This window comes from Panthera leo, chromosome B4 (assembly GCF_018350215.1).
Source record: "Panthera leo isolate Ple1 chromosome B4, P.leo_Ple1_pat1.1, whole genome shotgun sequence".
Taxonomy (NCBI): domain Eukaryota; kingdom Metazoa; phylum Chordata; class Mammalia; order Carnivora; family Felidae; genus Panthera; species Panthera leo.
Window position 1 is genome coordinate 12,637,571 of NC_056685.1, and position 16,871 is coordinate 12,654,441.

Consider the following 16,871-nt stretch of genomic DNA (forward strand, 5'->3'; position numbering starts at 1 on the left):
AATGATACAATGTGAATCTGTGATTCACAGGGCCCTGGAAATAGTAAGCAGGCAACTAAAACAGAAGGAAGAAAGAGACAATGTGAGGTTCCGTGCAAAGAGCGCTACAGGCAGCAGACTCTCATACCGGATCCACGTGTAGACCACACTGCCGAGTGCTTCACACCCCAAGCTCTGAACTCAAACTGCCTGGGTTTAAATCTTGGCCCCACAACTCCCCAGCTGCTTGATCTTGATCCTGGCTTGAAGCTTCCTCGTGCATCTCATTGGACAATAATGGTACCTCCCTCGCTTGGTTGCCTTGAGGATTCGACATAGATACGTGAGACGTGCAGCTCTAAATCAATGTCAACTATCATCACCAAGAACCTCTTAGACCAAGCAATAGAATCTAAGCGTAAAGGTGGAAGTTGGGTATTTCACAGGGATTTTTGGGGGCGGGGGTGGTGGGAAAGAACTGTTTTTATCCTTCAACCCCTAACACCACAAAGAAACTGCAGACAGGTACTTTTAGAAGAGAGAGAAAGGCAACTCCAAAAAACTGGGTCTTAAGGATTACCAAATATGCCGCTGCCATGCCGACCGGAAATTCGTCACGACGGAGGTCAGAGTCGACACTGAAACGGCGGCGAGGGACAAAGGTGGGCACGAGGAAGGACCTCCTGCTGGAACGTGGTTGACACTGTGTATGTGAACTGGTGTTTTTTGTAATTACTAAACCCAGTGATGGAGAGAGAGCCGGTGCAAATCTGGTCACGAGCTAGGTGACCTTGCACTGGGTGACCTAAGCTCCATTTCTTATCTGTGAAATGCGGTCATTAGAGTGGCCACCTCACGGGATTCTTGGGAGAATTAATGTGTACATAAAGGACTTAGAACCAAAGAAACGCCTTTAATTTAGTTTACTTTTTATAGTTGTAACCAGTCTAGACAAGTAGTTCCCTCAGGTGGTTAAGATATAGCCTTGGCAGAGCCGAAGGGCTTGCTCTAGACTACCTTAACAAGATTCCCTAGAATTCCAGGTATTTTACTCCCTAGAGTGGATTAAATATGGGAATTTTATTAGACAGCTTTGGCTGGAATTCTCAGAATCCCCTCTCGGCAACTTCCTCCCTGCAATGGTCTAATGAGGTCTATCAAAATTCAGAAGCTGTGACTTTTTTTTTTTCTTTTAAGATCTGATGTGACCAGGTGATATGCTCTGAACATGCTGCAGAGGAGACCTTTTAGAGGAAGGCCGGCTTGCATGGCAATAGCTGAGCCCATTTTTCCAAGGCTTTACCTAAGGCTTCATGGGCGTGGGAGGCCAACCAAATATAACATCAGTTGCTTCAAGGAGGCCACACCAACCTCATCCACGTCCCCATTCCGACCCCACCCTCCCCCTCCCGGCACACAGCGAGAGCTGGCATTTTGTGCCCTGTGTGCTGGCATGCCTGGATCAGAGCCCTCAAAAGAGGTATCAGCTACAATTTGCCCCCTGGGTGGAATACAACAAGCATTTCCTCTTGCTCAGAAAATGCTTGGGGGTGCCCTGAGCTCTTGGCCAAGAGAGAAAACAAACAGCAGGTTATTTGGCCCAGACCAGTAGACGCTGTGGAAAAGCCACAGCGGCTGCCCCAGAACAGGGAAATCACAACCATAATGCTCCCTTAGGGAAACACAAACAAAGCCGAGTGGGGTGGGAGACGGCAGCCCCTGAGCTTCGATCCAGGCTCCCCAGGGAGGAGAGAACAGAGGCCCCTTCAGATTCCTAGGAACCACTACCCTGTGACTTCCATTCAGCTCCGAGTTCCCAGCAGCATCTGCTAACCTAAAACACCAAACTGCCTCCTTATAAGCTTGGGTTGCATCAGCTTATTTCCTAACAGAACTGTCTGTCAAAAGACTTCCTTTAACTTCCCCTAGAAACTTAAAGGAAACTCACGAACAACTATCCTAAACATACTTCGGAAATCGAGGATTTTGTTTTCCTTCTTCGAAAAATTAAGAAAGATTGTTTTACATCCCTACTCGCTTCTCAGACGAGATGATACGAAATGATGGGATATCTTTAATTTTGCTTTTATTGTGTAGGAGACGAATGCACTGATAATAATGGTTGAATATTTATTGAGCTCTTACAATGTATCAGGCAGGGTCTAAGTATTTTATATATAATGTCTCATTCAGGAGTTTTTATTTCTGTTTTATGGAGGGGACTTGGTCTGAAAATTGGGACTTAAAGCCTAATTCACTGACTCCAGGGGACACGGCCTTCACCCAGGCTAAGCTGACCCTCTGTGATAGGTGGGCCAGCTGCCCACCCACCTGTTCTTGCCAGTATCCCTGTTGGGAGGTCATGTGACTGTTCCGGCCAACGGGATGCGAACACAAGGGAGGACCACCATTGCCACATCTGACGCACAAAAAAGCGTGATGGGAGTTTCCCTTCTCCGTCTTCTTCTGGCAAATGAATAGACCACTGGGCTGCTAGAGGAGGTCAAAGTCACAAGATGACCCTGAGTGATCCCATGGAAGGCTGTCTACCAACCGGAACATTGTCGGACTTAACTGTGAGGGAGAAATAAATTTCTGTCATGTTAAGTCCCTTAGATTTCCAAGGCATCTGTTGCAGAAGCCCAAGTTACTTTCACTGATGTGCCCTATGATAAAAACGAATCGGTTGTTCACAGTTATAAGTTATTATTAATGGAAGAACGGCCACAGAGTTCTAAAGGGTATGTTTTCTCTCAATCTGCAGGGTGTGCTATCGTATCGAGGAAATTCTCCTCTAACTTACATGATAGGGACCACGTACCCTGTTTCCATCTTCCAAAGGGAGTCGGCATGACATGAAAATGATCAGATTGCACAATCATTTACTGGGAACCCATCTGGTGTGGGAATGAGCTCATACCCTTGAGACAGAAGCAAATTTCCAGCTGAGGCTGGTTGGTGAGGCTCCCCAAATAGGCCAGCTGGTTTTCAGAAGGTCCAGGGGTGGGGTAGGACAACGCTTAGTGAAAAGCATCCAGTGACCACACTGGTCCAGCAGCACAGTCACCCCGATTGTAAATGATAACAGAACACGTTGCACTTATTAAATAAGGGCACGTGATCGTTAAGCATCACAAATCCAGTATCCTTGCCCTCCTGTCTGCTGCAGCAACTCTGGGTCAGTAGGTAATGTGATTCCTGCACATGCCTAGTGTGATTTCCCCCTCTTACCCCTTTGCCTTGTTAACCCCACTTGTCTCTAAGATCTCTGCTCGCGTGTTGCCTCTTCAAGAACACTTCCTGAACAACTGAGAACAGCCAAGTTCCCCTGTGGTGTACCCTCTTAGACCACCAGGTACCTTGTCCTCACAGCGTTGACCCATGATTGCAAATTCACGTGAGTTTGTATAATTATTGTATTAGCACTAGTGGAGGAGCGAATGTCAGATCTCCACCGTTGGAACGTAACCTTTATAAGAATATGGAGTCATGTTTGGTTTTTTTCACCATCCCGTCTCCAGAACACAGCCAATGCTTAACGCATAGTAGGTTCTCGCTCATTATTTGTTAGAGGAATGAGCAGACACATCAGTGAATGAGCGAATCTGTACTTAATTATTAGGGAAGCTGAGGCAGACATACGCCATACCCAGAATCGCTGTAAAAGCTAGAAATGTAACTCGGAATACCAACCGACTCTGTTGAAGAGACTATTCAGAATCAACCCAAATTTGTATAGCGGGGCATCGCCCCAGAGCAAACATCTAGCATCGCTTCTGAGATCCTTCCCTACAGGAGGCCAGCCACAAGCTTCCCTGGGCCTTACTTATAAGCCTTACTTATGACACCTCCCAGTGGTGTGGAGAATCAAAAAGAAGGGAGAGCATTTGAAAATACTGGGTAAGGGGCACCCAGGTGGCTCAGTCGGTTAAGCGTCCGACTTCGGCTCAGGTCATGATCTCATGGTTCGTGAGTTCGAGCCCCGCATCGGACAGCTCAGAGCCTGGAGCCTGCTTCAAATTCTATGTCTCCCTCTCTCTCTGCTCCTCCTCTGCTCATGCTCTGTCTCTCTCCCTCTCCTTCAAAAATAAATAAAAACATTAAAACAATTTTTTTTGAAAGTACTGGGTAAACTATAAAAAGATAAGCATGTGTAGTTTTCTTGAAGTTAAGAAGTGTGAGCAATTCTCTCTCAATTGACGAGATCTTGCAAAGATACCAGTTTGGGAAGAATAGGACATTGTGAGGATGTTAGGCAAAAACTCTCCATATAGTTCAATGTCATTTTTTTTTTCATGGCAATGGCAGAGAAATTGGATCCCCCATGGACCCCATCAGCCCCAAACGCAAGAGACACCCAAACAAATGTACGATTCAAGGGAAAACAGGCTATTCCCCATTCAGTGGGATTACTATCTGCAGGCCTTACCTAAGTAGGATTTAGGAGCTCCTCCAAAGGGAGTGTGAGATTGGTCCAAAGCTGAAATTCTGAGTTGATTTCCACAGAGCTTTGAAAGTAGGTTCGCATGTGTTAGAAGGAACTGACCCAAAGGGAGACATGCTTGATGTTGTAACCGACAGCTTTTTAAACCTCCAAAGTAATACTTTCTTACTGGAACCAAAGAAAATGCCTTCCAGGACGATGAAAACACACCCCGTGTCAGACTCAAAAAATATTTTAAGAACAAAGTGAAAACTGAGCTCTTACATTCTTTGCAAACACTGTCCACATCAAAGAAGCATTGGAAAACGCAAGAAAGGGAGTTTTGCTCCTGGTCTGATTGCGAAGACGTGCTTCCGTGTCCATATAAGAACGAACCGTTGCAAAAGACGGGGTGCGTGACATTCAGGCACCGGTGGAAATGCAAACACGTCATCCTTTACTGACAAGACACCAGCCAAAGAGTGGCAGAAAAGGTTAAAACACACAAATGTGCAGATCTGACAGAAGTTAGAAAGGCATATGATAAATTAGCTAATTGTTCTTCTTGGTGCGAGCCTTTTTTTTTTTTTTTTCCTCCTTTACCCATAACACATGTTATAGATCACTGGAGGAAAGGCTAAGCCCCACGCCATATGTAGGCATTAAATAATACAAAGGGCACAGCCCTTTGAAAACATACATTGCCATAACACAATGATGAAAGGGGAAAAGCAAAAATAGCAAATTGAGAATCAAAGCCTCACTTTCCACATGTGGAAACGTTTGCCGGAATCATGGCAAGATCCACTGGCCCCAGATTGGTTGTATTAGTTGTTTCAGAAGATACGAATGAATCACTGGAACCCCAATCTCATTTTGGAGGACTTGCTCGTCATTAGGAGAATGTAGCACTGACATCACCATAACTAATCATGCAGACAGATGACAAAGTAGAACCTTCAAACTGTTCTATTTCTAGAACCTCTCAGCTTCAGAAACACAATCTGTACCAGGAAGAAAACACAGGAACCTCTCTCTCTGACCACTAGTGCTATCCCAGGATGGTAGGGCCCTCGCATGGATTAGCTCGCTAACCACGGTGTGTGTGTGTGTGTGTGTGTGTGTGTGTGTCCGGAGCCTTGTGGCCCCGGCTCCCAGCCACAAAGAGCTGGGGGGCGGTGGGGGGTGGGGAGATGGAACTGGAACACGTAATTTAAAAAGGACTCTTCCCCGATTCCTGGCACTTGGGTGGTCACTAGGGCCACTGGTCCCTATTTCCTTTCAGAAGCAGTGGTGATGGGTGAACACGGATGATGTGAAAACCATGGAACAGAGCACACTTCTCGCAGGAAGGTGGGAATGTGCCCTGGGCCATTTTCCTAGTCCTGCTTTCTCTGACGCAGCTTCTATCCCCAAATCAGGAGGACCAGGTATGTTGCTGCTTTTGTGCTTTGTTCGGCGGGCCTTAGAAAATAAAAAGCAGAAACAGAGCTGACAGCCGTCATGAAGGGTGCAGTTTCTGCAAATAGACCAAAAATAAAAAGATAAAAACATTTCTAAAAACCGATGACATCCAACTTAGAAAAATCAAATCACAATCTAAAACAGGCTCACATATGCCTTGCATATGTGATCCACATCTCTGGGGCCAGAAGCAATTTATGGCATGGTAATAATTCAGGTTGTTGGTCTTATTTATTTTATTTTTCCTATAATTCATACTGCATGACCAGGGGGGAATGGGAGGTGGCTGGGAGGGCACAGAAGGGCATTCGTCGTGAAGCTTAGACTCCAGGGCTCTTCACTTCCTGGGGTCTCTCCCAGGTCACCAGGACTATTCCTAGCAATATGTGCACACACCCGTCTTTGCACAAGCAAGCTATTTTCATCGTCATCAGCTATGACTCATGGCTCTTTCCACACTCATTTCTAGCTATGAAAAGATAGAGGTGAGAGGTACCGGTGTAGAAAAGGATTCCGGCCAGGTTCCTGACCCCTGGGTGCCGACGCCTTGCGTTGTCCACATCAGTCCAGAGAGAGACCTTATGTGGATGTTACTACATGTTACAGCACTTGGCTATGAGGTACGTGAACTCCGTCCACACGGGAGAAATAATATTTAAAATGCTAGAAGTCAGGAGTGGCTGGGTGGCTCAGTCGGTTGAGCGTCCAACGCTTGATTTCCTCTCAGGTCATGATCCTAGGGTCATGAGATGAAGCCCCGTGCGGGGCTCCTCACTGAGTGTGGAGCCTGCTTAAGATTGTGTCTCTCCCTCTCCCCATGGGTGCTCTCTTTCTCAAAAAACAAAACAACAGCACACAAACAAAAAATGCTAGGAGACAGAAGCTAGTCTGTTGAGAAACCTTCCGACCCTCAGACCGGTAATATTATAAGTGAAGAGTTAGTTTCTCATAACCCCTAATAAAAGTGGAAGATGTCCCCCCCGGCAGGAGTATGTCCATACTATACAATATACACGATTACAAAAGCATCCTATAATTTTTTTTTCCTTATCAGAAGAAGTAGAAGATAATCGAATTTTCCCACCATTCCTGTGTTTCGAGGGCACACGCGTGTGCTTTTACTATAAGCAACAAGTATGTTTGGTAACAGATCCTATGGAAAGGAAGCTTGGCAGAAGGCTTTCCAAATTTGACGGCCGTCCGAAAAACTTGCACACTCTTTCCAACAATGAGTTATGGCCCAGAAAGAAACCTTTGTAACCCAGCAGTGATGAAGGGACCCATTGTGATCAGCCGTGCTGGAGGAAGACAGACTTACTGCCTTGTGAAAAAGAGAGCAAAGACTGGGCAGTCTGAAGGTGCAGGGCAAAGAAGGAAGACAGAGAGGTATCAGGCAGTTCGTTAGTGGACGTGCCATTTCTCTGGATTTCGTGATGCTTACGGTATTTGCCAGCTCTCCGACATTTGTCATGTGCTGCGATTTTCCTTTCTTTGGCTCGGGTCACCCTCTCACGGTGTGTGGGTTCGAGCCTCACATCTGGCTCGCCGCTGACAGTGTGGAGCCTGCTTGGGAGCTCTCTCTCCCTCGCTCTCTGCCCCTTCCCCGCTCGCTCTCTCTCTCTCAAAATGAATAAACTTAAAAAAAATTTTTTTTAGTAAAAAAGAAAAGAAAAGAAACGAAAATCTTCCCAGTTGAATCTAAAGGTCACTCAGAGATTGAAAGCCATCACTTTAGCCAATGGGGAGACTGTGAGCCATGAAACCATGGCCATGAAACAATAGAAAAATATATATATATATATTGGTCTCCGCGCCCGGTTCCTGCCACAGACCTCCTAAAACCCTTGTAATTTTCCTAAGTGATTAGAGTGCAAGGAACATCTTCTGATCTAATAGTTGGTCTTTGACCCTGGTTCCTGACACAGAGCTCCTAAATCCGTTGGAATTTCCTGGGTGGTAGCGGCCGTCTTTTGTTTTAATGAGGCGCCTCTGGGTGGGCTCCTGGATGGGGGCTGGTCACCAGAAAGACCAAGCCATAAATAGAAGCTTGGAATTTTCGGCCCCACCCTCCGTCCTCCAGGAAGGGGAGAGGGGCTGGAAATGGCGTTGATACTTGATCATGCCTTCATGATGAAGCCTCCATAAACGTCCCCAAAGTACTGGGTTCAGAGAGCTTCCAGGCTGGCGAACACAGCTAGCTGCCGGGAAGGTGGTACAACCCAAACTCCAAGGGGACAGGAGCCCAGGATCCTCCCAGATCCCGCCCTGCGTTATCTCTTCATCTGGCTGTCCATCTATATCCTTTGTCACGTCTTTTCTCATATAATAAACTTGTAAACGTAAGAAGTGTTTCTCTGAGTTCTGTGAGCTGTTCTAGCAATGATGGCGTCCAAGAATGGGATCAGGGGAACCTCTGATTTGTAGCCGAGTGGGACAGAAGTCGTGGGTAACGGGGGACCTACTACTTGCGACTGGTGTCTCATGGGGGGGAGCTCTTGTGGGTCTGAGCTCCTAACCTGGGGCACCTGTGCTCCAGTCTGCACCCCAGTTGCTTGGTGTGGAAAACCCCACACCTGATGCCCGAAGTGCCCTGAGCGTGGAAGCAGTGTGTGAATAGAGGAGAACACGTAGTTTTCCCCGGTTAACTAAACAAAACATACAGGAATGGCCATTAGTCACCCCTTATCCCTAATACATAAAGGCACTCGTGATGAATTTTTCCCAAGATAAAGACCAGAAGGAATACAGTATATTGAAAAACAGTCTGTCCCCCTCGTACATGCTTTCGTGTGTACCCCTCCCTTCCGCAAATGTGCTCTCACTCAATCCGGGCACCGCTTTGAACTGCCACCCCTTCTCTATACGGCGGGAAGCAAAGGCTAGGACAGAGACAAGGTTTTCTGGTAACGTCTTCCCTGACCAAAGTTAGTTTCTCCCTTCTCTTCCCTTGAAGACTCTACTAGTCGAAATGCAATTATTTGCTTTCTCAACTCTTCCCCAGGAGACTGTGAGCTCTCGAGGACATGCCAGTCTTTGGTGTTAAATGTCCCTTCAAGCCAATCCTGCTTGCCAGCGTGAGTGGGGGTTGGGAGCAGGTAAAGCCGCCAGGGGACGGCAAGTCCGCTCTGGAACTACTCAGACCATCCCTGGTCCGGCCAGCCGCTTTCGGCTTTGGGCAGCCCTCCCCCTCACCTTGGCCCCGCAGGCTGCGAACTGGCCAACTTGGCCCCCGGGGTCAGTGAACTGATTTAGGCCGGCATTCCTGGCTCTCCCCTCAGCGGCGGCTTCCCGGCTGCACCTGTGGGCACTACCTGCCGGCCGTGGACAAGGCCGTGTGGGCTACAGGCGTCTGCCCCTGGGCCGACCAGCCCGGCTCAGCCAGAGACAGGGGGCGGGCACATAAACACGAAGTATCTGGTGAACGGAACTGAGGTGGAGCGGGGGGCAATTTGCTTTTCCGGGCCTGGTGGCCAATAATGCAATGTTCCCTTCAGGCCACTTACAATGTTAAGGCAAGTCCTGGAGAAGCCCCCTGAAGGGGAGCTAGCTTACTTACTTGATTTAGAGTCTTGGTTTTTTAAAAAAATGTTTTTTTAACGTTTATTTCTTATCGAGAGACAGAGAGAGACAGAGCGCGAGCAGGGGAGGGCCAGAGAGAGAGGGAGACAGAGAAGCCGAAGCAGGCTCCGGGCTCTGAGCTGTCAGCACAGAGCTCGAGGTGGGGCTCGAACCCACAAACTACGAGATCACGACCTGAGCCGAAGTTGGACGCTTTACTGACTGAGCCACCCAGGCGCCCCGGGAGTCTTAGTTTTCATGTAACTCGATGAGACACAAGAGAAGACAGACAAGAGGTAAAGTGGGAGATGGAGGTGGGGAACCAGGACCCCCAAACTCACGTGCAATCAGAGCAACAACTAAGAAGACGGAACTTTCCTGACTCGGGAATTCTACCAAACGCCAACCGGGGGTTCAGGAAAAGCTTCAAACGGACAAACCACCCACGTGACTGCTTCCTTTTCCCAGCCTTCTTTCAGATTCACAACTCATCATTTGGAAATGCCGCGTACATTTCTCAGATTGCTGTCAGATTCGCTCTCAAGTTTCTTTCATGATCTATTACAGATAGATTTGCCGCCTGTAGTAAAACTCCGGGTATGGGCCCTTCAAACACAAGCATTCTGGAAAGAGACCTCATTTCCGCCTGAACCGTCTTCAGACCGTTGGCCAATGGGGTGACGAAGAACCAAGGGTGAGAATCCTGGAGGGCCGTGTCCCCTCTGTGAAGTCAACACAGGGCTCCTGGGCACGTCTTGCAAGGAGTCGTCCCTTCAGTGAGTCTAGACATTCCATGAGGGGGAGGGGAGGGGTGGCCACCCGGCCCTGCACTGCTTGGCCATTGCAGCTCATTAAGGGATTATATGCCACCAAGTGACACCTAAAAATACAAAGGCCAGCTGTGTGTCCTTGGTGCCGAGGGGTGTGATGAGCCAGCTGACGGAGACGGCAAAACCACTCAAGTCGGCTCAGTGAGGGAAACTAGGTTGTGAAAACCGTCAACGGACGAAGAGCTCGTGTATCATTGCCTTTTCGAGAAACAGTCAGGGGAAAAGCTCCCCCTTGCCACTCTGCCTTTGCGCCCCCCCCCCCAGGGGGTCTGCGTCCTTCCTCCCAGTCTGGGCTGAGGAAGTCCCCGTAGCAAGTGGGGACTTTGGCTTAATGGCACCAGTCTGGTTGGACAGATGAGGAAAGCAGACCCTGTCATCTCCCTGTGAAGGGCTCTGCATCTCTGGCCAGTGGACTCAGAGGGCCACCCTCCTGCAGAAGACACTCTGTCTTGAGAAACAGAGGCTGTTTATGGATGTCTGGCTTTGGAAGCTGCTGGGGAAGCCACCACAGGGCGGGGAGGTGAGGAGAGAGACTCAGTACCGTTCCTCGGTGTTCTTCCCTCCTTGCCTCCTGTCCCACGGCCACATGCTCCCTACCAGCTGGTCACCACCCCCAACACCCAGATGCACACACATACACACACACAGACAGACATACACACAGACACACACACAGAGATACACATCTTTTGAGAAAAACAGCATCTCTTGGGTAAGAGGAACATGAACTCATAGAAAGGGCATTCTTGTCTTTACAACCGGAAAAACCTTGCTTTAAATCACAGGATTCTGGGGGTGCCTGGGCGGCTCAGTTGGTTAAACATCCGACTCTTGGTTTCGGCTCAGATCGTTGTCTCACGGATCATGAGATTGAGCCCCAGGTCGGGCTCTGCACTGACCGTGCAGGGCCTGCTTGGGATTCTCTCTGCCCCTTCCTTTCTCTCTCTCTCTTGCTCTCTCTCTCTCTCTCTCAAAATAAATACATCAATAAACTTTAAAATAAGCTTAAAAAAAATCACAGGACTCTGTCATCTACTAACAGTAACCTCTGAATTTCAATAACCTCATCTCAAAATGGTGACCAAAGTACCTACTACATCAGGCTGTTTGGAAAACTGAACCGCTTACGAAGCACCTCACGGTGCTTCTGGAAGACGGTGTTCCATTAATGTTAGCCGCGCCCCCATTATTACAACACACTTTACGGTCCTAAAAACGTGACAGCAGCTTATACCCCTTCCCCACCATCCCCCACTGATTTCTTTGGCTGCAAAGAAACGTGAGAGGAGCTTCCGGTCCCACCTGGTAGACGGCCCTGGAGATGCACCATGGCTTCAGCATCAGCTGCAGGACCCGAAGGTGTCCCCCTCGACACGTCCTCAGCGCTTGAGAAGTCAGGCCCCGAACCAGACGGCCCCGGCTACATAGCAGGTCCTCTGAGCCAAGCGGCCCTCCAGCCATGCCAGCCCCAGGCCCCGCCTTTACCCCTCTGGTCCCAGGCCCCCACATCCAGGGCTGTGTTCTTTTAGCGAAGCAAAGTTCAAATGTCACCGAGATTTAATCAGGCAAGGGAAAAATGCAGTCAAAATAACTCTTGCTTCCTCTGCCCCAATCTCCTCTCCTCCTACCTTCCCTCTACTCTCACTAATCTGCAGGGACTGTTTTCCCTCAAGGATTAGCAAATGGCTCATAAATCGAAACGTTTTCTCCCTGGCTCTGGGAACTCACCAGGGACAAGGTAAAAATAGGCCTCACCCTGCAGATAATCGCACGCCATCCCTCCCTGTCCGTGGGCCGCTGGGGACGTAGAGCCAGGTTTGGGGGCAGGTCGAACCAGAAAGTAGGGAACGGCGTAAGCCCAGAGTCATCCCCGTGCTCTCGTGGTTTCGAGATTCCGTCCAGGGTGAGAAGCAGAGAAGCAGAGAAGCAAAGGAGAAAGAGCTCGGGTCTCCCCTGCCAACATTCCCAAGGCATTCCATCTATTCTCTTAACTCTTTAAAACTCAGAGAACCAAAGAGCGTCTGCGTTGGCGAAGCAAAATGTCCAGTTTTACATCAACACTGGAGAGATTGCGCCTTCTGTGGGCACTTGGCAAAAACCCAGGCATTTTCTTTGGCAATTTCCCAAGTTTACATTAGGATTAAAAGGACTGTAAGAAAACTTATCTATCAGATTTAATATCAACATCTGTGATTTTGGAGGAAAGTAGATAAAGGAGGCAAAGTCAACATATCTCATTTCTCCCCGTAACGGGTCATTTTCTGCCAACGTTCCTGCGACACTACCACGCGTTAGATAAGCCCTACGAAGACCTTAGCCGGAGGAAAGGCATCCACTTAAACAGGGTACAGCTACTTGCCATGTTGATTAAGTTTTTTGAGTTTGGATCATTTTTAGCCTTGTTTCAGAAGGGCATCTGTACCCTAATTCAATAGGTTATAGGCCAAAAGGTGAGATCCAAAGTGGGGAGGGCAGACAAGGTGTAGGGGAAGACTGAGTCACAACACAAGAAAAGAGGCATGTTTAGTCTTGACACAATTTTGATTGCATGGCCCCGAAGAACCGTGGTGGCCACCAAGGCACATTTTCCTCCTGTACATTCTTTCCATTGATTAACTGATTGATTATCTTGTCTCTTTAATTCAAAACTTAAATGTCATCAGAAAAGTAGTCAAGCTCAGCTCACTAACCTACTGGACCATCCTGGAGTCGGATGTACTTGAGTTTGAATTTGGCCCTACCGCTTACTGTGTGACCTTAGACAAGTTAATTAACTTCTCTGACTTATTTCTTTATCTGTAAGATGAGCATCATACTGAGCCCACGGGGTTGTTGTGAGGATTAAATGAGATGATATACTTAGAGTGGATAACACAGGCTGTGTCATGAAGCTGGTTTTAATTTTTTTTTTTTTTTAGCACTTACCATGATCACGTAAATCAAGGACACACCTAGCCCTGATCATACGAACCTCTTGTGATCATTGCAAAGTTGGTGTTTGTCTAAATCATCTTCTCTTAATCCCTTTTCCTTTGGTTAGGGATAGATGCATTCATTCGTTTAATTAATACGTGAAGAGCATTTTCATTTAAACTCTTCTTTGATGAGTTTCATCATCTTCCTATGAGTAATGGTTCTAGGGTAAAACATTATGCATGATTTGATTCCTGTATTTTTAAGAAAATTTTTTAGGCCTATCTATTGTTGAGACAGGGAGAAACAGAGCATGAGTGGGGGAGGGGCAGAGAGAGAGAGGGAGACCCAGTATCCGAAGCAGGCTCCAGGCTCCGAGCTGTCAGCACAGAGCCCGATGTGGGGCTCGAACTCGCGGACTGTGAGATCATGACCTGACCTGAAGTCAGACGCTTAACCGACTGAGCCACCCAGGCGCCCCTCATTCCTGTGTATTATTCCTTCATTTTCACGTACCCCGTCGTCAAAGGTGAGGGGATACTGACTAAGGAATCTTGTTTTTCTACCAACAGTCCATCAGCAGAGATTGTTTTATTGAGAGAGAGAGGGAGAGAGAGAGAAAGGGAGGAGGAAAGAAAAAGAAAGAGAAAAAAGCAAAACTAAAAATCAAATAGTATGTGGAAAATGATTGCTCCATTAACATTAGTTAACCACCTTGGAATTCTCAAGAAAAAACAAAGGCAAACGACATCATAGTTAGCGTTTGCCTGTCCCTAAGCTCATACTCTCCATCCTCTGGGGGTTTTGGCTGTGAACCAGGCTCTTATCCAAAGCATGTAATTATGGAATAGATAGGGACAGTTTTAAAGGCACTGTTTTGCTCTGTGATTAAACAATGCGACTTTAAACATTTTTTTCAAGTTAAATATATATTTAGCTTATGGTCTGGGAATCTTTGAAGTACAAAGGTGCCATAATGAGCTTTTAAAAACATGCCTGGATAAAAACATATTAATGCCTGAGAACGGCGAGACTTAAACTGGCCTGAAATCTTTCTCACTCAGAGGACGGAGATGTCCTCTGTGGAGCCTGGTAATTTCAGCAGATGTGCTGGTGGGGGACGCTGACCCCTGTCGCTGGCCTGGTGTCTTCAGCTGTTTCTGCTTCTGCCCTAGATTTGAGGTCGATAATTCAGACTTTGCCAGGCAGCTTCCCCAACGGCCTCTGAGAGGCTGCGCGGGCAAATAGCACCATTGCCATTGACCGCGGAGCCCCGTGCTTTTAAAAGGATCTCGAACGAATGCTCAGAGCAATTAGATACAAATGTGTCTGCCTCTGTGTGCATGTCTGTGTGTCCACGTGTGTATGTATATCTGTGTGTCCTTCTGTTTGTGTGTCTGCGTGTGCATCTGTAGCAGAAAATTATAGTGCAGAGGGTGGCAGTCACCTGCCCAGACCACGTGAATATCATGACCGGCCAGGGACCTGACCTCAGGGCTCACCAGTCAAAAGAGGAAACTGCGTTTGTTCTGCTGACTCCACCTCTTTTTAACCACGTTCTTTATTCTTTCTTTGAAAATAATAGAAAGTCGGGGTTTCCTGGGCAGTTTACCACTTAGACAGTTACTCACAGAACTTTAAAGAATGATCGGTCAGTGTCGTCGTGGGTGTGTGTCTACGGGGTGAGGAACAGCATCTGAGATCCCAGGAAGATGTCATTAAGAGCGACTACAGAATCACCCCTCCTTTCAGGAGACTTTTTGCTAATGTTTGGGGTGGAGAGAGTCTGAGGATTGAGTCAGTTGGCAGGATTGGGTTAGCTGCTGAGCGTTGGCCTCTTGTACGCCCTTGGGGGACATCACAAGCGAAAGCCAAAGCCTTGGTCCTGTGGTTCCATATTTGGGAAGGGACCGAGGCTGGAAGCTCTAAATCAGGTGCTGACCGTGGGAAGGAGGCGGGCGTGGCGAAGCCGGGAGTTCCCGTCCAGGGCGAAGGCAGGAGGGGCAGGTGGGGCCCTTGCACCACACACGGGGCCACCGCAGGGCACTGACCTCGATGTCTCCCCCATCCCTCCCAGCTGCTCCCACCTGGTTCAGCCGTTCATCACCATCCCTGCGTCCAGGAGTTTCCGTCCCTGCTTTCAGACTCTCGTTCGCTGTATTCGCAAAGACAGAGGAATTCTTTGCAAAGCCATAAATGCCTTTGCCTGACTCTAGAGATATTTTCGGACACAATTACCGCCTTGAGAAGAACTCGCAAAAACTCTAAGTTGAAAGTAATACACGGCACAATTAGGAACAAAATCCACAAACACATTAGAGATACGGGAACTTGCGTGCACACGAAGAAACATATCTATAGCAGCCCAAGAAATGTATTCAGAAATGAATTCCAATGGAACCCGTCTTAATTATTCAGTGATTATTTGCTGCCACCTATTTTAGAAAATGTCACCCGTCGGATTGACCGGAGAAGTCCAACGCTCTGTCGCTCTGTGTCAGGTCAAAGTCAGCTGCTGGGAGGCACAGACACTGCTTTTTTTTTTTTTTAATTTTTTTTTAACATTTTTTGATTTTATTTTTGAGACAGAGAGAGACAGAGCATGAACGGGGGAGGGGCAGAGAGAGAGGGAGACACAGAATCAGAAGAAGGCTCCAGGCTCTGGGCCATCAGCCCAGAGCCTGACGCGGGGCTCGAACTCATGGACCGCAAGATCGTGACCTGAGCCGAAGTCGGACACTCAACCGACTGAGCCACCCAGGCGCCCCCAGACACCGCTTTTTAAAAAGATTATCTTGGAAGCGTTTTGTTGTATCTTACTGACAGAATTTGAAGGTCAAGGGTAGTTTCTCCCACATCAAAGCCCGGTCCAGTGGAGCTCCAATACCAAGACATTTCAACCAGAATTAAGGCCTTACTCTGAGCAGATCCGTTCTCTTGGAAGAGCAAGGATCAATGGACAACGGACTCCAAAGTGAACCTGAGAAGGTGCTAGAAAATAAGGTTTTTTGTAATTTAATTTATTCTTAAGTTTCTTTATTTATTTTGAAAGAGACAGAGACGGCGTGACTGGGGGAGGGGCAGAGAGGGAGGGAGAGAGAGAGAGCGTGGAGCCTGCCGTGGGGCTTGGACCCAGGAAGCCGCGAGATCACGACCTGAGCCAGAACCGTGAGTCAGACGCTTGACCGACAGAGCCACCCAGGTGCCCCAGGAGGTGTTGGAAAATAAACGAGTCTGCAACAGTGAGGGGGAAGCTGGGGGATGTTCAGACACACTCATCCACCATACTTCCAGGTTGCACAGAAAGCCGATTTTCTTTTGGGTTTTGCAATTAACATCTCTGTGCCATGTGTGGGCCATTTCAGTTCTCCGCTACTAGCTGGCATTTTAATTCTCCGTTCGCCTCCTGGCTTCCAACACGGCACTCAAACTTAGGCTTAAATTTGTTGCACATTTTGTTCTTTCCTTCCACCGAATGCTTTTGTTATTAAATCCCCATGTGTAAACCGAAAAACAGGTCTGGGGCAGAGCTTTATTCTGTAAACGAAGGCGGCCCCTACTTCTTTGTTGGTATTCTTAAAAAACACGACACTTCGTTAAGATATAATGTATGTCCACACTCGCCACCCATGTAAGCTGTACAACTCAATGGTTTTTTTTAGTGTATTCCCAGGGCCGTGCAACCATTGCCACCCTCGAATTTT

General features: G+C 47.9%; 1 protein-coding gene across 6 annotated transcripts in view; it reads right to left on the bottom strand.

Annotated features, from left to right (window-relative positions):
• The window catches only part of FRMD4A (FERM domain containing 4A), a 614,500-nt gene that overhangs the window by 268,880 nt on the left and 328,749 nt on the right, over positions 1-16,871 (bottom strand). The window lies entirely within an intron of this gene.